Source organism: Lynx canadensis, chromosome B4 (assembly GCF_007474595.2).
Source record: "Lynx canadensis isolate LIC74 chromosome B4, mLynCan4.pri.v2, whole genome shotgun sequence".
Taxonomy (NCBI): Eukaryota; Metazoa; Chordata; class Mammalia; order Carnivora; family Felidae; genus Lynx; species Lynx canadensis.
Window position 1 is genome coordinate 51,011,598 of NC_044309.1, and position 21,573 is coordinate 51,033,170.

The 21,573-nt window shown below is 34.1% G+C and overlaps 1 long non-coding RNA gene across 1 annotated transcript in view; it reads right to left on the bottom strand.

The window, feature by feature from the left end:
- LOC115518589 overlaps positions 1-15,801 on the bottom strand; it is a 33,848-nt gene extending 18,047 nt beyond the window's left edge. The window contains exons 1-4 of the long non-coding RNA XR_003970315.1: positions 15,593-15,801; positions 11,941-12,027; positions 4,338-4,433; positions 2,170-2,285 (exon numbers count right to left, since the gene is read on the bottom strand). This is a non-coding gene — a long non-coding RNA (uncharacterized LOC115518589). The remainder of the gene's footprint in view (positions 1-2,169; positions 2,286-4,337; positions 4,434-11,940; positions 12,028-15,592) is intronic.
- Positions 15,802-21,573: the final 5,772 nt, after the last annotated feature.

Sequence of the window (21,573 nt, forward strand, 5' to 3'; positions counted from 1 at the left end):
TTCTAGAACCTGCTTCAGATTCTGTGTCTCCCTCTCTCTCTGCCCCTCCCCCACTCTCTCTCAAACATAAACAAACATTCAAAAAATTAAAAAAAAAAACCAGTACAGATAGGTCATGCCCAAATTCCTGGCAAACAAAATCATGAGCAAAATAAAAATTGTTTTTTAATCACTTATTGTGGGGTAATTTTTTATATGTCAGTAGTAATTAAAACAAGGAAGTTATGATCATTTAAATTACCCAGCAAATATTCACTTTCATGGATGTTGGATTTAGACTTATGATTTGCTTTGGCCAAAGGAAAATTCCTGAAATGGGCTTGTACACTGGACTTGCCTTCTTGTAGTTTTGATATTGTGATGAGAAGAAACTTGTGACCTTTGATATCTGGGTGCAGAATGAACACATGAAGAGCAGAACTGAGCCTGGGGTTAACAGCAAGAATCCAAGCCCAGGCAGGCATATAGCCTGAAACATAGTTATCCATCTGAGCCAAGACCAGCAGAACTACCTCAACTGAGCTGCAGGTAGTAAACATTTACTATGCAGATATTATGGCTCTGAGAACAATATATATGTGTATCATTTATGGTAGAAGTGAAAATCAGAGGTGGGGAGACTATGATTCAGCTCAGATAACCAATAACTGAATTTGCATAGCACAACAGTGGTGATTAAGAGCATGGGATTTGGGGAGGGACCTGTAGTTACATCTAGATAAATTGTAATATCTTTTTGAAACAGAGGAGAAAAAAAGCAGTGGTTCCAGAGTGTGAGACAGCTATATAAGAAGGTTAGTTTTCTAGGGTAAGATTGTATAGAGTGCATAGGATCACAAGAAAGTATTACCATACATTTCAAACTTCTCAGGTACAGACTTTAAAATTTATAGAAAGCAAAATAAGCTGAAGACTATCCCAGGTTGACTCCAGCTACATATGTCACAAGGAGCTTCTATCTCATCTTCCCACTGGAAAAATGTACTGTGGTTGTAACACAGAAACATGGAGCAAGGTCCCATTCATACTAACTTCCCTTCCCTTCCCTTCCCCTCCCATCACATCTTATAATTACCCAGCACTGCAGTTTTTAAATTTACCTTTAAACAATCACAACGGTATTAAGTCTTCACTTTCATTAAGAGATTGTAATTTTGTCCTTTGAAAGGGTGATTTGGCCTTAAGAACAATTTGAATTTTTCTTCTTAAACAGATCTCAAGAGAGAACAGTTTGAATTTTTCTTCTTAAACAGGTCTCGAGATTTTCCTGTGCTAGGAAATATCACACCTTCTATTAAATATGAATTATGATCTGGATGACCCACTTATGAATGTTAGTGTTCAGCTTTCATTTGCAAGAGCTCAAAGAAAGCTGCCCTCTGACTAATCAAAACTCACTTATACCACTAAATATGCTGATTGTTTTACCTTGATTTTGCATTTCAGTTTTCATAGTAATGCCACATGAATATTATGTATAAATTTTAGGGCCTCTTACATTAATAGGAAATACAAGATAATTGGTTTGGTTTTGTTGAAATAAGTATATTTTGCCTAACATGGTGTCTTCCAGCCCCAAATTTCCTACTACCCAACTTCCTTTTAACTTAATATTTGGGTGTAATTATCATAAAAATACACATGGAAGAAATTTAGTGAAAATTTAGTCCTATCATCAAGCTGCCTTAAATTATATTCAGATAAGTATGGAAGAGTCACAAAAGAGAGAGAGAGAGAGAGAGAGAGAGAGAGAGAGAGATGGTTCTATGATGACAGTAAAGTTGGTTTCAGAATGTGTTAATATTTATTATTGTGAAAGCTTGTGATCATTTAATTAAGTTGCCTTATCTATTGCCTTAAATTCTTAAAAAGACAACCATATTAATCCAGACTAATAATCACTTCAGAATTTTAAGTCTATTGATTCTTTTTCCTTCTAAAATCTCTTCAATAAGATCTGTCCCTAGAGAATTCTATAAAAGGGCAAATGATGTCTTTGCAGCCTTGGCTCTCTAGGACACTTGGCAGTTTAATGACTCATTGTACTTATAAATGTTCCTGATTAAGCTCTTTTATTTTTATTCTGTAATTTAATTTATATCATTACATTTCACACAGAATTTTCTCATTCCAGCTACCTGATTCACACATCATTAAATGTCTACTTACGCCATTGATAGTCTCTTATAAACATCAAGTATGTTTTCTCTACTTGGCCTTTGATGATCTTTTGTAATAGATCTCCTCTTTCAAATGGACAGAGTGATTTTTCATATGTAAGACACCTGTAACATAGTGTGTGAAATCACTTAACTTAAAATCAAACTTCAATTGCATATATGCTGATACTGAAAAATAACTATGACAAAATGATAATGCTAAAAATTAATTGTCTCCCCTGGATTTAGTTTTCCCTAGATCTTGGACATATTAATAATATTGAAGCAGTTCTTTGCTTACCAGGCTCTGACTTTCCTACAACATAGTGTGAAATTTTAGATCAGACGTACAACTGAGTATATAAATATGTATATAATTTACACTGAAGCCTAAGCTGTAATAGATATGAAATTCTAATGTAAATTGTCAATTCAAAATATAATCTTCCAGAATATAATTATCAGAACTGTTTCTAGATTTCTTGATTCCCCTCACCAACTTCGAGAATATAAAATAACTAAGTGGAAGAATCACAAGGAAATTTTCTTTGATAGGGGCTTTTGCTTCCTTCTGAGCCTTCTCCCTTGTCAAGTGGAGACATGAGGCCTCTCTTCCTTTAAGCCATAGGAGGCTTCCCTGGTATGTCTTAGTTAGAAATAAGTTCCCTGAGATTTGCAGACATGGGAGACTGAGATCTGGCTAATGTCTGATAAAGTCAAAGTCACCTTTGAACTGGGATATGACCCCTATATGGAAAATATAGAGACCAAGGAAAAAGCTGATAGATTGTTTTGGGGCAGATCTAAGGATCTGCCTTGAGATAGGTTTGCAGTCAGAGTTTTGTTTTTGTTTTTTTTCTTAATTTTTAACCTCTTTATTTTAGAAAGAGAGAAAGCATGTGAGCAGAGGAGAGGGGCAGATGAGAGAGAAAGAGAGAGAGGCAGAGAGAGCGAGAATCTTAAGCAGGCTCCAGGCTCAGCACAGAGCCCAGTATGGGGCTTGATCCCATGACCCCGGGATTATGACCTGAGCTAAAATCAAGAGTTGGGTGCACTCAGGGTTTTCAGACATGACTTGCACAAATGTTTTCTAGAGATGAGAGTTGCATATAACTGGGGACCACAAAGAACCTGGAGGTATAATTGCTGATATTCTGGGAGTCATAAACGGTTATCCATCGGGGAACATCAGGAGGGAAAGACGGCAAAATCTGCCAAAGACTCCCAGAGACAGTCAGTTTTAACCAGCTGCCAGGGGTGGTAAGCTGGAAAGGATCCACAAATAGAGATTACCCAATTACCTTAAATCTTCTCCCTCCCTCTTACCTGGAATATAATAGAAGGCAAAATTTAAGCCAGCTGTGGAAAGTCTGGGATAACTCTGAGGCAAGAAGGGCAAATCTCAAGTCAAGTTTGATGTTTTTATTTTTGTAAAGAGCTTGAAATTCCAAATACTAAATTAAGACAGTATTTGAAGATTAAAATGTCTTGGGAATGCAAACTGGTGCAGCCACTCTGGAGAACAGTATGGAGGTTCCTCAAGAAACTAAAAATAGAACTACTCTATGATCAAGCAGTTACATGATGGTATTTACCCAAACGATACAAAAATACAGATTCAAAGGGTACGTACACCCCAATGTTTATAGCAACATTATCAACAATAACCAAACTACAAGAGAACCCAAAAGTCCATCGATTGATGAATGTATAAAGAAGAAGTGGTATATATACAGAATGGAATATTAGTCAGCCATCAAAAAGAATGAAATCTTGCCATTTGCAATGATGTGGGTGGAGCTAGAATGTATTATGCTAAGCAATAATAGCCAATCAGAGAAAGACAAGTACCATATGATTTCATCCATATGTGTAATTTAATAAAGAAAAGAGATGAACATATGGGGTAGGGAGAGAAGAGGAGGGAAACAAACCCCAAAGGACTCTTAATGATATAGAACAAGCTATAGGTTGAGGGAGGGAGAGGGTAGGAGATGGGCTCGATGGGTGGTAGGTACTAAGGAGGACACCTGTGAAGAGCACTGGGTGTTGTAAGTGATGAATCACTGAATTCTATGCCTGAAACCAATACTGTATTGTATGTCAACTAAAATTTAAATTTAAAAAAAAAAAAAAGAGTAAGAAATAAAGAAAATTAAAATGTCTTGAAAGACTTACCTGTAAGCAAGCAGGAAAAACAGGAGACCAACCAAAGCATTCATACAGGGCCAGGGAATTTTTACCCCAACTTGGTGCATTTACAAAGAATGATGGCTGACAAAAACAAAACAAAACAAAACAAAACAAAACAAAAAAACAGGGACGTTATTATGTTATGAATTTTGCTTATTTGGAGTGAAGATGACATAATTTTTGTAAAGAAATGTACTTTGACTGAAAATAAATTGTACTTTCTTAAAAATAATAACATTTTGTTTCTAAAATATGATCCTAAAATTAACTAATTGCTTATATAACAAGGTTCTCAAAATTGTATTAGTTGAAACTTATTTAAATATATGTCAGGGCTTGAATTTAACTGGAATTTCAACCCAGAATAAATAATATTAATTAGCTGATTCTAAATTTTTTTCAACAAGTATTAAGAAAACATCTCTGTGTGTATACTTTCCTCAATTAAGCCTAGCATGATACCTGACAAAATATATCACTCATAAATGGTGACTGATTCACCTGGAGGAGGCAACCTGTTAGTTTTGAATAATCACACATTCAAATTAATACAAAGTCACATTTCTAGTTTACCTATATACTACAAAAAAGGTTATCATTACCTCCAACATCAGTAGACAAAAATCAAAACTCAGAAAGTTTAGTTTCCCCAAATCACACTGCCAGCAAAGCCAGGAGTGGAAATTGTTCTGCTTGACTCCAAAGGCTGCGCTCTTTCCACTACATTTTATCCCTCATAATGAGCGAAAATAATTCAGTAACATACCTGCATATCTTTCTCATGTAATTATTTAAAACCAAATCGAGTTATCAATATATAACTGAACTAAGTCATTTTGCAAAGCTTTGATAAAACAAAACAAAGCAAAACAAAAACACTAAAATCTCTCAGTACTAAAATCTCTGTACTGATCTGGTTCTTTGAAACAAAAACAAGTTTTGATTTGCATGGTCTGTTAGAAAACTAGGAAAATTCTGAAGCTAATTTGTCTTAAAATGTTTACAATAGAAAGCATCCATTCACTGATATTTGCATTCAATGATTCATCAGGCGTTTGTTGAGCCAACCTTGTCCAGTACTGCTTTGCAGGCCTGGGAGACTGATCCATGAACAAGACTATTCTTTTATGTAACTTACATTTTAGGTGGTTATTAAATTTACTAAAAGGCTTCCATGTAATAGGCATTTTTCTAAACAGAAAATAATTTTTAAATCTGTTTTGAAGCAGATATTTATATTAAGATTGAAACAAGGGATGCCTGGATGGCTCAGTCCCTTAAGTGTCCGATCGGCTCAGGTCCGATCTTACCGTTCGTGAGTTCAAGCCCTGCGTCCGGCTCTGTGCTGATAGCTCAGAGCCTGGACCCCGCTTCAGATTCTGTGTCTCCCTCTCTCTCCGACCCTCTCCTGCTCACACTCTGTGTCTCTCTCAAAAATAAACATTTATTTATTAAAAATTTTAAACATCTTTTTTTTTAAAGATTGAGACAAAACTGCTTATTCATTGGCTAAATACATGTCTTACTGACTGAGAGACAAGTACTAAAAAAGTAGTATTATTATATTATTAATAGATATAAAAATAACCTTTAATACCTTTAGCAGCAATATCTTAAAACACCACAAGATGGTGACATTACTCTATAAGAACAAGACTGGTTCAATAGTATGAATATTTTTCAGTTTTCTAAAGCAAAAATTGAAGTTTTTTTTTTTACGGTTTTAAAAGCAAAGATGAGATTTCAAGAATACATAACTGTTGAAATCACATTAAAGAGTGATTTTCCAAATTAATATTTTAAAAATCTCTTAGACATTTTAAATAGTAATATGAATAATGCATCAACCAGAGCTTTGGCAAACATTGAAGTTTCGCTTTTATAATTCTTGACCTAAAGTTATTGTGGCTCATCTGTTATGTTTACACACAACATTTTTTTTTTCTCGTGGAGTTTCACTACTTGAATTTCCTTTGGCTGACCTTGATAACAAATTGTGGAATGGTTATAAGTCAAAACAACTTAAAATACCTTGATATTAAAAGAGATTGCACTGATGGTTTCTAATTATGCTAAACAGATGACTTATTTCAAGCTGATATTGATAAATGTCAAAAGCTAAGAATTTGCACTAGCAACACACCCTAATCATACATGTCTTCCGTCTACATCAGATTTTAGGTTTTGCTCATTTATCAGATTGTTGCCAACCGTACATCCTTTTCACCCCTTACATTCTCCTCTAAATCATAGGAGAATCCCTTTCCAGTGTGGTCTTAGGTCAAGATCTAACAATGAGAGGCTCTCATTTGAGATCTCAAAGACAGAAGAAAAAGAGAAGCCCTTATTTTCCAATGGCACTTGCCAACAGGGTCACAGGCAGGCAGCACATAGGAGGTTTGTAACGACTTCCGAAATGAATTCCTATAAATCCTCCACCTCCATGCTACAGGCACCTGGGACGAGCAGCTTTTCCTGATATCATTCAAGTTGATAACACCTAAGTGAGCTTCTGCAAATTACCCATTTGAGGATTGTAGGCAGCTGAGGTCATTGACTGCAATGTAATTTTTGTAACCTCTAGCAGGATTTTCCTGACCTTCACTCCCCAGACCATTTCAACAGATGTGTAAACCTCCAACTTCCTGTATTAAAACCAATATTTCTTGGAAATACACAGAGTGGTATCTGCTTTCCTGACTTGGCCCACACTGATAACACTCATATAAATTCCAAAGAAAAAAATGTGAGAACAGATCATGTGAAAGTGTGTAGCTACGTTTGAGTTACCAGCCTTAAGTACATAAGGTGACGTAACAACCTCAGAAGTACAGTTATAATAATCACAACAAACCCTCCCATTCAGAAAGAAGAAAGGGAGGCACATAGCAGTCACTGATTCATAGCAACTGTGAGTTCCTGCTGGCAAATTTTGCCAAGAGGGCTTATCTGGATGATAAAGAATGTTCCTTAGAATCTTATTATGCTTGCTTACCAGGAAGTGCCCTCCAATCCTTGTTCTTTTGACTTCACCCTCTGCATATTCCTTTCTTTTTCTTTTGTCTCCCCTCAGCCACTTCTTGCCAATAGAAATTTAGGAAATCTCAGGTCATTACACACCTTGAAGAGCCTCACTCTTAATTCAGGTTGGTTGCACTTTGACAGTATGTTGCTCTGGAACAATTTATTGGTCTTTTGTCAATTTTATTCTAATTAACTAAATGTTGCAAATGTGCCAATAGCAACACCTACAAGTATTTTCAAGGTAAGGCTCTGTCTAAAGTTATCTAGCTTTCTTGGGGGAGCCAAAGTTTTAGTCTTTTTGTTCTGAGCCACCTTCTGCAATGAAAACATTTGCTAGGACCACCTTGATCCATTCAGAGATTTTATGATAAAGGGCTTTTTCAACAAACATTGAATTGAATTTTGCTTGTAGGTTGAGTTGGAATCATTCTTTGCTTCTCAGAGCATTTCTAATGCATCTTTTACTATTTGGATAACAGAAGGAGTTGCATTTTTCAGCACTGCAACGTTATCTCTAATAACTTGGATTTTCTAACTATCTGATGCTTGCTGGAATATGAAAACATATAGTTGAAGTTTTATATTGCTTGGTATCAAAAACTTTGTTATGCTTCTTATCAATTATAAGAGTCATCTTTACAGTCTATACACAAAGGCACATTTGTTTCCAAATATTGACAATATTTTTATTCAATCTTATAATTATTTTTCAATCCTTTTTTTGTTTGTTTTTGCTTTTGTTTCTTTTTGCTTCATCTCCTGCCAGGCCACTCAGTACAATGTTCAATGGAAATGATGTATCCTTCATCCATCCAGGTTAGAGAGAAATCTACCAATGTGTCATCACTAAATGTGAGGTTGGCAGTAGGTTATCATGCAGACCCTTTATATTAAGGAAGTTTCTCTCTGATCCTCCTTTACTAAGAAGTTTTATCACTAATATATATTGAATTTCTCCAAATGCTTTCTCTGCATTTACTGAGCTAACTAAATGAGTTTCTTCTTTATTCTACTAATGCAGTGAATTACATTATTTGGCCAAAGAATGTAAAAAGAAAATCCTTGAATTCTCAACACAATTCTCATGACACATTATACTTTTTTATACATGGCTTGATTGGCTTTTTCGTATTTTTTTCTAGGATATTTGCATTTATATTCTTAAGTAAAATTGGCATGTAATGATCCTTTCTTGAAAAGTCCTTGTCAGGTTTTTGTATCAAACTTTGCTTGATACAAAATCCCACTTCACTAATGACTTAAAACATTTCTTTCTTAAAAAACAAACAAAGAAACAAACAAAAAATAAAACAAAACAAATAACCAAAACAAGAAAAAACTTTCCCTCTTTTTCTATTCTATGGGAAATTTCCCTCCCTTAAATTTTCAGTGAAATTCACTGGGAAAGACTGGAGTTTATTGTATTTGAAGACCTTAAATTATGGTTTAATTTTATTAATAGTTTTTAAATGATTGAAATTTTCTCATCTCTTCTTGTGTTTTGTAAGTTCTTTATATAAAGAAATGTGTCCATTCATCTAAATTTTCAAATATTTTAGATTAAACTTGTTTATAAAGTTCTCTTAATACCTTTTGATATATGAACTATCTATGGTGATATCTCCTTTCACCCTTTTGGTATTAAATTTTTTTCTCTCTTTTTTGATCACTTTAACTAGAGGTTTATTCTTTCAAAGCTTTTCTTTGAACCAAACTTTGTCTTATTTGACACACACTAGTATATGTTAATTAGCTATTTCCTTAATTTTATTCAGGACTAATTTAATTTACTCCCCTAGTTTTACTAGTTTATCCTCTCGTTTTTATCATTTCCCTCCAGTTTTCTTTAATTATATGCTGGTGTGTATTTTGCAACTTCAGGAGTTGGATTCTTAGATTACTGAGCTTAACTCTTTCGTTTATTTCAAATATATCTGTTTTAGCTTTATATGTCTAGACGAAAGAAGTAGGAGAAAATAATAGCTGTAAAAGATAAAGACCAATAGATTAATGCTGAGGAGGCCAAGCAAAATGTAAAATCTGTGTATTATATCTGATATTGCAAGTCAGATTGCTATGCATTCAGATACAATTTAACTAACTTAACTCCACCACGGCATCTTTATCCTTAAATTGATTCCTCTGATAGCAATATGGGTTCAGCTATTAAATGGAAAATTCTCTAGAGTTATCCGTGATATTCTAGGAAGATCCTTTGTTTTGTTAATGCTTACTAACACCAGGTTTTTACTTGTTTCCTATAAAATCTGTAATACAGCAGGGAAAATAACAATTTTCTAGGCAAGTTGAAAATATACTTAATAAAATATTTATTTCTAAATATGTTCAGACTCTTTCAATTCTATGAATCAACAAAATAATCAAATTATCTGTAACATTTTATGGGTAAAAGTGTGCATTTTGACTCTATATCAACAAAAATTTCTAAACATGTTAGAGCTAAGATTGTGATAGTATTTATATTAACAATGTAAACCTAGAAGAATATTTAATGACATGTAAACATTTCATGATAATTTATTAAACGAAATAGCAGGTTGAAGAATCACAGTAGTCAAAGCCTGATAATGATAGCCTAAAATGTCAGCAGTTGGAAGCTGTATTCACTCCAGATGAAATATAAATACCTTAAGTTTTTGAAAAGATTATGTTTAATGTCTAGAGTCTTTAGAAAGCTAAATAAAGGAATTGTATCACTAGGTAATCTTCTCCAAAGTTGAAAAGGCATAAATGATACAAAAAAGAGGTATGAAAAAGTAACTAAACTGAAAATCTGACAAGACAAAAATGCCATCTCTAGAAGAAAAATGTCTAATGGAGGAGAGCTGAACATAGTCAAAGTAATGAAGTGCAAGTAATGAAGTTCCGTGGAATCCGATATTGAGAGACAATTAGACATAATAAGTACAAAAGAGTATTAGGAGACTTGAAGAACAAACTGAGAGGCTTCACCACCTCAAATAGGAATCCCCAAAACATGGGCGAATCATAGAAAACCATTTAAGAAAAGAAAGGCTTGAGTCCTGAGAAACAATTTGCATTCTGAGTTCCAGGTAAGATAAATAAAATAAGTTCTTACCGAGTTATATTACATTGAAACTACAAATTAACAAGAATAAAGGTAAACAATTATAAATGCAAATGGAGAGGAAAGTCAGATCACAAACAAAAAATCAGACAATTAGACTCACAATATCCTTACTATCAACAATAATAAATGCCAAATCACATCGGTATGATGTGCTGAAGGAAAATAACATTCAACCGAAATTTCTATTTCCAGCTGCATTATTGTTTAACAGTACCAGTGGGGCACCTGGCTGGCTCAGTTGGTAGGGCATGCAACTCTTGATCTCAGGACCACAAGTTCAAGCCCCACACTGGGTGTAGAGCTTACTTAAAAAAATATATAAATTAGAAAATATTTAAAGTAAAAATACCAGTATAATTTAGATAATTTCAGATAAAAAGAATGAGAGTTCACACAGATACACACTAAAAGGGTTATTAAAATAGATACTTAAATAGGAAGAAAATTGAGCCCAGATATGAGGAGTGGTTGTAAAAAACATACGATGAAAAATGGTGGATTGAATTAGTTATTGATTTGTGAGCCATACGGTAGCTAATTGGTGAGTGAAAAACATGACAAAGATTATAAATCAATAGTAGCAAGAGAGAGATTGTTGAGAGAGTGGTTAAGACAATGAATTTTTTGTCTTTTGAAGAGATAATATTGTTGCATAATTTTACATTGTGTTAGAAAAAATAGTTAAGGATATATATTACATATTTAAGAACAGTTATATACTCTATTGCTTCTAAAGCAACAGAAGCATGAGGAAGAGATAGAGATTACATTATCTGTCCACGCAGGTGCATAAAACAAAAGGGAGTAAGGTATTAAAAATAAAAGATAACAGGGGCGCCTGGGCGCAGTCGGTTAGGCGTCCGACTTCAGCCAGGTCACGATCTTGTGGTCCGTGAGTTCGAGCGCCGCGTCGGGCTCTGGGCTGATGGCTCAGAGCCTGGAGCCTGTTTCCGATTCTGTGTCTCCCTCTCTCTCTGCCCCTCCCCCGTTCATGCTCTGTCTCTCTCTGTCCCAAAAAATAAATAAACGTTGAAAAAAGAATAAATAAAAATAAAAGATAACAAAAAACTGGTAAATAAAAAACACAAAATAAATCCCACAGTATACAGAATCATGATAAATATAAGCTAGTTATATCCATCCATTTAAATAAGGAAATTAAAACATAACATGCTTCATCTGCTCTCAAGATGTATGGTAAAGCTATATACCTTATAAAAAATTTGAAAGATAAAAAGATGAGAAAATATTAAGCAAAAAGTTTTCAGAAAAATACTTTCCAAAATACAGCCAACGTAATAACATTAAAACAGATGTATTTGGAAAACTGATACATTAAATATAAAAGGAAATAAACTTGAATTTAAGGTAAAAGGCAGAGAAGCAGATGGACAGAGTACATAACAAAAGGCATAATTTAATAAAAATTGTGTTAGGCTTACTAGTACTCACAGATATCTTGTTACCTTGTCCTTCTAGACACATGGAAACTTGCACTTTTCATTTGCTTTGCAGTGAGGTGGTCTTATGTGAGTAATTCTAGGTAATGAAATGAGAGCAGAAAAGACGTGTGTCCCTTAGGAGCTGAGAGAGTGGAGAGCACATGCATGATTCTCCAATCCGGCTCTTCTTCTGCCAAAAAGACTGAGGCTATCTGTTCTTGATCAGAGTATTCCAACAGAAATATATGTGACTCACATAGGTAGTTATAAATTTTCCTTTAGCTAATTAAAAAAAATATTAAACCAATAAAACTAATTTTAATAACATTTTATTTAACCCAAATATATCCAGCATAATGCCATTTCAGCATGTAATCAATATAAAAATTAGTAATAAAATGTTTTACATTTTTTCATTGAAATTCAGAGTATTTTATACTTATAGCATATCTCTGTTGAGAGCCACATATCAAATGTTCAGTAATTAATATGAGTCCTACCATATTGGATACCACACTTTTGCAAAGTGGACTTTCCATGCGGACCCCACATCACCTGGGGTTGCTGAGTTATCTTACAGATGACAATTTCCCCAAGGAATCCACTAGGTCCATAATGGATTTTTGTATGGGAAAGAAATTAATCTTTGCTGCCATTGAAAATTTATTCTTTATGCTGCCTCATATTTTACATATCACAAAAATACAAAGATAATAGCAATGATAACTTTCTAAGCATACACAAACATAGCTTTGAAATATATAAAGTAAAAACTGATATAATTCCAAGAATAATTCATAAAACTTGATCATTCAAGGAAGTTTTCATGCATGTCTATGAAAAAGTTATAAACAGTAGCTCATTAAGTAAGGTTACAGAAGCTTTGAATTAACAGTTACTCTATTGAACATATACAAATGGAACCTATATCTAACAATAGGTACTATTTGCTTTTTTAAGCATAGATGCAACATTTTCTTTATAATTTTCATGGGCCACTCTTGAAAGAATTATCAATAAAACTAAAAAAAATCACATCATATAGACTATTTACTCTCACCATAATGTGATTATGTAGTGGTACAGAACTGAAAAGAGATCCAAGTCTTGTGGGTTTGAAAACTCAAATGTATGTATATTCCACAATCATTCTCATAAAGAGAAATGATAATAGGTTCCAAAATCATAAGAATTGTAGACAACATAAATAGCCCTGTCAGTGAATATAGAATGCAGCTAAATAGTTTTTAGTGGAAATTTTACAACCTCAAATGCATTAATTTAAAATTTTTTTTTTCAACGTTTATTTATTTTTGGGACAGAGAGAGACAGAGCATGAACGGGGGAGGGGCAGAGAGAGAGGGAGACACAGAATGGGAAACAGGCTCCAGACTCTGAGCCATCAGCCCAGAGCCTGATGCGGGGCTCGAACTCACGGACCGCGAGATCGTGACCTGGCTGAAGTCGGACGCTTAACCGACTGCGCCACCCAGGCGCCCCTCAAATGCATTAATTTAATAAGAAACTTTGAAGAAATTGTTAAGCAGTCAATTCAAGAAGCTTGGAAGAGAACAGAGACCTTGTCTTAAGAAAGTAGAAGAAAGAAGATCAAAAACAAATAGTATAAATAAACTTTGAAAAGCATGAGAAAAGATTTTTTAAAAAATTAAAAAACACAATTATGTGAAACCTCTAGTAATATAGATAAAGAAAAAAAGTGATGGTACAAATAAAATATATTACAAATAGAGAAGGGAAAAATAAGTACATAGAGTGGCTTTTCTTTATAATAAGGAAAAAATTTAAGAAAAGTTTTTGTTTTGTTTTGTTTTGTTTTTTAAGTTTATTTGGGAATGCCTGGGTGACTCAGTTGGTTAAGCTTCCTACTTTGGCTCAGGTCATGATTTTGCGGTTTGTGGGTTTGAGCCCCACAACAGGCTCTGTGATGACAGCTCAGAGCCTGGAGCCTGCTTCGGATTCTGTGTCTCCCTTTCTCTCTGCCCCTCCCCTGCTCATGTTCTCTCTCTCTCTCTCTCTCTCTCTCTCTCAAAAATAAACGTTATAAAAAATAAAGCGTATTTGGTTCTGAGAGAGAGAGAGAGAGAAAGAGAGAGAGAAAGAGAGAGAGAAAGAGAGTGTGCCCAAGTGCATGTGAGTTGGAGAGGGGCAGAGAGAGAAGGAGAGAGAAATTCCTAAGCAGGCTCTATGCTGTCAGCACATAGCCCACTCTAGGGCTCAATTTCATGAACCTGAACCGTGAGATCATGACCTGAGCCAAAATCAAGAGCCAGCTGCTTAACCAACTGAGTCATCCAGGCACCCAAGAAAGTTTTAATAGAATTTTAAGGGCTCTCTACTTACTACTTGCCTGGTAGACTTGCTTAGCACTAAATAGTAGAAAGTAATGAGAGATAAAGGAAAATTATATTGGTTGCCCTGGGTGAAGTAATTATTGCTGCAAATGATATATCCCTTCTTGTCTAGTGTATATAAGTATATTCCCTCATACTAAAGTGTGTAAAACTGTCTTGTGTTTCTTATGTGTGATGATTTCTCTATTAATTATGCATCTATATATTTAAGTGATGTTTTAATTTTGTAACGTAAAATAAATTCAAGTGGTATTATACATAGAATTTTCATTCAAAATATTTTTATACCACCTCCTACATTTAAAGCCAATCAGATGCAAAATAAGGGAAAGGTTATTTCTTTTAGTTCTAAGATGAATCATAATTATATTGAAGATTGAAAAGGGAGGTGGAAAATCCCTTTTGTCAAAAAAATTATTACCTTAATAGCGATTTGTTTGTAAGGGAGTAGAAGGAAAAGTAGTCTAAAATTTGAAACCTGTACTTTTCAGAAGCTAAATTGGCCCTGAACTCAAAATAGCTTCATATGACCAAAATATCATAGATATTTTGCTACTGATGGAAAAATAGATCATTCTGTTAAAATTGGAGCAATATATATAGTTGTTGCTCTGTAATGTTCTATACATGATCCGGTATACAATAAACATAAGGAATTAGCATCTCTACTGTAAATGAGTATCATGCAATCCCCATTGTGTATCATGAAGTAAATTCACAACACGGAGTTTAAGTTATTTTGATGGATGGACTAGATATTGAAGGCACAACACGATGAAATTACAAGTTTCTTGCTTTAGTTATCAGGTCTTAACAAGACTGATAACAGGTTGATTTATTAATTTCAACCAGGCAGAAAGATCGAGTGGGAGGATATTGGAAAAAAAGAAATGTCAGGATTTCGAGTTATCAGATCCAGATACTTATGAATAAACCAAGATATCCTCAAGTACATAACGTAGGAAAAAAAGGATAGCTATCTAAAATGTGAGAGAGGACTTGCTGTTTATCATGAAGACGAAGATACATAATGTCTTTTATTCAATATGTAAAGTGTTACAGATATAAATGTCATAGTTATTTTCAATTCAATTCAACAAACATTTATTAAGAAACTATTCCCTGCCAGGCATTGTGAAAGGTCCTGGGATACAGAGTTAGACTAGGGTTGCAAAAAGCTCCTGCCCAAGTAAAGAAGGCAAGTAAAGTAATAAAATCTGAAGATTTAAAGGGATATAATAATTGAACAATTTGTAGAATTACTAGAGAATAAAAAGAAATTTATCTTACCTAAGATTCGGGAAGCCTAACATCATGGTGAGGTGACATCAGATCTGAGTTTTGAAGACAGAGGAAAGAGCCTGTGTCTTTGCAGGGACAGAGTGCTACTAGGTTAGTGCCTGCAGGTCCCACCTGATGGGTCATGCTTGTTCAGATCTGTGCTAACATGATGACCATAATCCTGGGTAAGACAACAACTTACCTCAGCTTTGGTCACCTTATCTGTAAAGAAAGGATTTCAATACTTACTTTTAAAATAGTCATGAGGTTTAGAAATATGTATATATAAGCACAATAAAAAATTAATAGCAATAATAATAAATTAATAATCATAATTCATGGAGTACTTAATATAGTAAAAACTAAAATGAACACTCTTCTTTTTTTTCCCTCTGTGCTTATTTTATTTTTTATGTTTTTTTTCAATATATGAAGTTTAATGTCAAATTGGTTTCCATTCAAAACCCAGTGCTCATCCCAAAAACTGCCCTCCTTATACGCATCACCCACCCTCCCCTCCCTCCCACCCCCCATCAACCCTCAGTTTGTTCTCAGTTTTTAAGAGTCTCTTATGCTTTGGCTCTCTTCCACCCTAACCTCTTTTTTTTTTCCTTCCCCTCCCCCATGAGTTTCTGTTAAGTTTCTCAGGATCCACATAAGAGTGAAACCATATGGTATCTGTCTTTCTCTGTATGGCTTATTTCACTTAGCATCACACTCTCCGGTTCCATCCATGTTGCTACAAAGGGCCATATTTCATTCTTTCTCATTGCCACATAGTACTCCATTGTGTATATAAACCACAATTTCTTTATCCATTCATCCGTTGATGGACATTTAGTCTCTTTCCATAATTTGGCTATTGTTGAGAGTGCTGCTATAAACATTGGGGTACAAGTGCCCCTAGGCATCAGTACTCCTGTATCCCTTGGGTAAATTCCTAGCAGTGCTATTGCTGGGTCATAGGGTAGGTCTATTTTTAATTTTATGAGGAACCTCCACACTGTTTTCCAGAGCGGCTGCACCACTTTGCATTCCCACCAACAGTGCAAGAGGGTTCCCATTTCTCCACATCCTCGCCAGCATCTATAGTTTCCTGATTTGTTCATTTTAGCCACTCTGACTGGCGTGAGGTGATATCTGAGTGTGGTTTTGATTTGTATTTCCCTGATGAGGAGCGACGTTGAACATCTTTTCATGTGCCTGTTGGCCATCCGGACGTCTTCTTTAGAGAAGTGTCTATTAATGTTTTCTGCCCATTTCTTCACTGGGTTATAAAATGAACACTTTTCATACATAATCATATTTAATGTCAAGCACAACCCTGTTATCCATATTATTATCCCCATTAAAGAGGTATAAACTGAGGCTTAGAAAAATTAGGCAATCTCTAAAATATTATTTAATATTAAATTTCAGCATCACCAGCTGAAATTCCATTAGGAATGGAAGGCTCACAGGCCACTGTGACCGCAGCATTTCGCACAGTTCTTTGTTCATAGTAAGGGTTCAAGAAACATTTGTTAAATAAATGGATAAGTGTTTTGGAAAGACCCAGGCATGTCTGATCCCAAAAGCCACACTCTAAAATTAGAAAGTAAGTAAATATTTTGGAAAAATAGCTATTCACATCCACTGCCCATTTTTAAATCAGGTTGTTCTTTTTTTGTGATTGAGTTGTACGAGTTTTTTTTTTATCTATTTCAGATATCAACCCCTTATTAGATGTACCATTTGCAAGTATCTTCTCCGATTCAGTAGGTTGCCTCTTAATTTGTTGATGGTTTTCTTTGCTGTATAAAACGTTTTTAGTTTGGTGTAGTCTCATTTGTTTATTTTAGCTTTTGTTGCCCTTGTCTGAGGAGACATAGCCAAAACAAATATTGCTAAGACCAATGTCAAAGAGCCTATTGCCTATGTTTTGTTCTAGGAGTTTTATGGTTTTAGGATTCACATCAAGTCTTTAATTCATTTTGAGTTTATTTTTGTATATGGCATAAGATAATGATCCATTTTCATTATTTTTGCATGTAGTTGTCAAGTTTTCTGAACACTATTTATTGAAGAAATAGTCTTTTCCCCATTGTATGTTCTTGTTTCCTTTGTCGTAGATTAATTGAGCAAGGAAGCATGGGTTTATTTCTGGGATCTCTACTAAGTTCCATCAATACAAGAAGACAGGCAGATGGCCAACAGGCACATGAAAAGATGTTCAACATCACTCATCATCAGGGAAATGCAAATCAAAACCACAATGAGCAGCCACCTCATGCTTGTCAGAATGACCATTATCAAAAGACAAAAAATAACAAGTGTTGATGAGGACAAGAAGAAAAGGGAACCTTCACACACTGTTGATGGGGATGTAAATGGATGCAGCAACTATGGAAAACAGTATGAGTCTTCCTCAATATAAAAATTAAAAAATAGAACTACCATAGGATCCAGCAATTTACTTCTGGGTAGTTTTCTAGAAAAAAAATGTAAATACTAAATATATATATATATATATATATATATATATATATATATCTGTATCTATATCTATCTATACCTACACACATTGTAATATTATTCAGTCATAAAAAAGAATGAAATCTTACTATTTGAAACAGCACAGATGGGCCTGGAAGGTATTATGCTAAGTGAAATAAGTCAGACAGAGAAAGAAAAATATTGTATGCTTTCATTTACATGTGGAATCTAAAAAAACAGAACATGAACAAACAAAACAGAAATGGACTCATAAATACAGAGAACAAACCGGTGCCAGAGGAGAGGGAGTAGGGAGACAGAGAAAATAGGTAAAGGGGATATAAGTCATAGGAATGTAATGTACAACATAGGGCATATAGTCTATAACACTGTAAATTACTTTGTATGGTTACACATGGTAACTAGACCTGTCATAATTATCATCTCGTAATGTACAAAAATATTGAATCACTATATTGTACACCTGAAACAAACACAATATTGCATGTCAATGATAAGTCAATAAAAAAGTAGTACCAAATACTTGGAAGTCATTATCATTGTAATGTTTAATGTCTGCTAATTGGAAATTGTAAATACTTTCTAAAACATCTGATAGAAAAATGAAGTTTTATTGGCAAAAACATATTAGAGAAAGAAAAGTGAAGAGAAATGAGGAAAGACCAGGCAAGAGAAATGGTACCTTAAAATAAATCTGGTGGTAGGTAAAAACAGTGTGGTTCAGCAGCTGTTAAGACTTTCAGAAATAGGGAGAAGGGAAAAAACAATCAATGTTCCATAATAAAGACAAATCAATCAAAGAAGACTTCTTTAATATTTGATATGTGACATGGGGAAAAGAAATATGAAAAGGTAGTAAAAATGAGCTACCTTGCCTTTTGGGGAGATATGATATATTACTAGAAAATCTATAAATCAGGATCTTTTCCAATAAATTAAGCTAACAGGACCTCTTCTATACTTAATAATTTCTCTGTACCTAAAGTTATAAAAATTTTTATAATTGTATGACTAGGCAATCCAGAAAATGTATGTAGATGTGTGTGTGTTTCTGTGTATTTTTTTTTTTTTGTTTTATACTTCTTTTTTACTTTGGACCTGAATTTTTAAAGCATATATTAAATTATACTATTTTACGTGAATAGATTGAGAAGTCTGAGGCATATATTATATATATTTTAATTATGTTAAAATTAAAATATAAAACTGGTGCTCAGAAATTTTAAATTTTTTTTTAATGTTTATTATTTATTTTTGAGAGAGGGAGAGACAGAGTGCAAGCTGGGGAGGAGCAAAGAGAGAGAGGGAGTCACAGAATCTGAAGCAAGCTCCAGGCTCCAAGCTGTCAGCACAGAGCCCGACGCAGGGCTCAAACTCACGAACTGCGAGATCATGACCTGAGCCAAAGCGGGTCGCTCAACCGACTGAGCCACCCAGGCACCCCTAGGTGCTCAGACATTTTAATTTAACAGTTTAAAGAGTTCTTGTTCTGACTACTGTTGGAGGACCCATACTTAAGAGCTTGAATTTCCTGAATTCCGAGTCACTCTGTCGTAAAGAATCTATGGATAGTTATTGAACTTTCAGTGCTCACCAACACCATGGAAACACTGGATAGCACAGTTAAGTCCAAGCCAGTGAATAAACTTAGGCATAAGATAATTCAGGTTACACTCATCTGACATCTGAAGTCCTATCTGGGTTCAGTCTCCAGCCCCTTTTCCCCTTATAACCCACATCCTTAATAAGTAGGGAGATTTCATTAGAGATTATATAAAAGGACTGTTTGGCCTTCCTCTCACTGATTATATAGAGACCTTATCCAGTGATGGTTTAGATGTTAAAAATTTCTTAACAAGTGATTTGTACATTAAGCAACTGCAAATGTCTGAGAGGTATTAATGCATTCTCTTGCAAGACAGGAGGGGAAGGAATTCAGGCCAACCTGGTTAACCATATCGACTCTTCATTTCAGTAAGAAAACTCACTCCAAATCCAAATCCAAATCTAAAGATACTACCCTTTTTAAATAATTTTGGATTTGATATACTAATACTTCATTGAAGATTTTTGCATCTATGTTTGTGAGGAATATTAATCCATAGTTTTCTTCTCTTGTAATGTTTTTATCTGGTTTGAGTAACAAGGTAATGCTGGCCTCATTACATGAGATAGAATTCTATCCTCTTTTATCTAGATAAGAGTTTTAAAGAACCCATCACTGAAGCTATCAACATGATTTTTTTGTTCAAAGTTTAAACTATAAAATTCAATTTGTTTAATCAATGACCCCCATTTGGGTCCCTTCTCCATTTTTTCATATTTTTTTTTGAGAGACATAGAGAGAGATGGAGTGGGGGGCAGGGGGGGGGAGAGAATTCTAAGCAGGTTCCACACCCAGCACAGAGCCTGATTCATGGCACTGGGATTATGACCTCAGCCAAAACCAAGAGTCAGACACTTAACCAACTGAGCCCCTTCATTTCTCCGTCTTTTAACTTCCTTCCACAGTCACAGTCTTCACTTGAGGCAGTTACTCTTTTTGCTGCTACCACAATACATTTTTTCATTAGGAAAAAAATTCAATTAACTATTGATTTAACTATTATTTTCTGAATGCCTATGACGAATCAAGCCCTCATGCAGATTATCTCATTTATTCCACATGAAAATGTTTGTTTACTTACTATTAGTTATTATCTTTGTTTTGAAGATGATGATGTAGGTTCAAAAGAATTAAATAACTTTACGAAACTCCTTCAGTCAAAAATAAAAAGAACTTGAACGCAGGTTGCAGACCAACAAGACCTATCTATATTCTTACCAACATTCACAGCCTTTAGAAAAATACAAGAACTGTTTCATTAATTACTTTTCAACATTTATCAGAATATAAGATTAAACCAGATACTTATGTATTTGAGAACATTTAAAGAGAGTTTTCATAATAATATTTGAAAATAGTTTTAAACTTCTTAGTAACTAACATTTCTCTTGAAAATGATTAGTAGCATGTTCCAAATAAAATCTAACCTATCTTAAGCTCACGTTCCTTCATTAACTTTATTTAATAATTAAAATGAGAACAGTATGGCAAAAGTGAAAATTACATAATTTTAATAAGATACTCAGTGGTACATTATACATTTGGAAAGTTTACACAAATACCACATTCATATAAATACAAATCACTAACTGTCATCATTTAAATATTTTGAAACATGATTTTGCAAAATTGTTTCCTATTTCATGTAACAGATGTTTAATACCTCCAGTAACATCCACTATTCTTCAAACAGCTATTTCAGTATTATATCTAAAATAATAGTTAACATTTAAATTGTATTCCCAACATGTCATATTTTCCTGCTGAGTTATATATCTATAAAAGCTTTAATTTTCTTCTAGTTTTCAGTTAGTAATATTTTCTAAAACATTGTTTCTCTGTGATAAACAAACATACTAGTACCTAAATCAAAGAAATCACTATCAAT